Source organism: Camellia sinensis, chromosome 2, assembly GCF_055761805.1.
Source record: "Camellia sinensis isolate YWXY chromosome 2, ASM5576180v1, whole genome shotgun sequence".
In the NCBI taxonomy this organism is placed as follows: Eukaryota; Viridiplantae; Streptophyta; class Magnoliopsida; order Ericales; family Theaceae; genus Camellia; species Camellia sinensis.
The window spans coordinates 82,193,204-82,194,348 of record NC_138962.1 but is presented as its reverse complement, the minus strand read 5'-3'; positions in this window follow the sequence as shown (position 1 = coordinate 82,194,348).

Below are 1,145 nucleotides of genomic sequence, written 5' to 3'. Positions count from 1 at the left end.
GAAGCTGATCTTCACCTCCGAGGCTCTCAACGAAACCCGATTAGTTCATCTCTCTTACTCCCTCTAATCAGTGTGTGATTGCAGTAGAATTCATATATATATATACACGGAAAGAAAGAGAGAGAGAGAGAGAGAGAGAGAGAGAGAGAGAGAGAGTTGGGATCTGAAGCTCTCTATCTACACCATTGTAAGATCAAGTCCTGGTACGAGTGGTTGCAGTTCGGTTTTGGACGGCACCCATATGTATGCGGTTTGGGAAAAATTCAACCCGCAACCGCCCACATTGCGGGTTACGGTTTGTGGATGTGCGAACGATTGCGAGCGGTTTACGAATTGGATTTTTTTAAAAAAAAAATTATTTTGGAGCTTTTTTTTCAATTTTGTAAATATTTATTTTGGGCCCTTTTCCCCCCATTTTCTAAAATGCTCTAACATTAATAATTAATTAATTAAAACTTATAAAATTAAAAACACAACAAAATCAATTCCTAACACAAACAAATCATTCAAAATCCTAAGATTTTAAATCAAATCATAAACTAACACAAGCACATCTTTCAAAATCCTAAATTAGATCATCAATCTCATTCACTATTTACCACCCAACAACACAATTAAAGTCAAAATTCTAAGCTTACCTAAAAGTAATTCTTTATTAACTTTTACATTCATCCAAAATGCAACAATAAAATAACAACGGTCCAGGTTAAAAAAAAAAAAGGTCTAAGTGTGGGCGGGTTCTTGCGGGTACGGGTTAAGCTTGCAACCCGCATTTGGCCACATTGTGTCTGCGAAACCGCCCATTTGTATGCAAATTGGTTCAAGTTAGACGAGTTGTGCAGTTAGGATAATCCTATGCCCAACCCTAGGTCTTGGCCATGTAGATTCAAGTTACAGTCCAATTCCATTGAAGCTTAGCAGTTCAGTGAGTTTAATGATTGATCATAGCACCTAAAATGATCAAACCCATATCAGAAACAAACTTTTTGGATCTGCAACTCTATCTCCAAGAGCTTTCTCACACATTAAAACTTCTTTTTCAATGTGTAGCCACATGCGAAGGACTGTCCACAATGGTGGATGCAACCCACATAGGATTGCTCCGGTGGTTCAAATCAAGTCGGTGATCCCAATATGTGCAACGC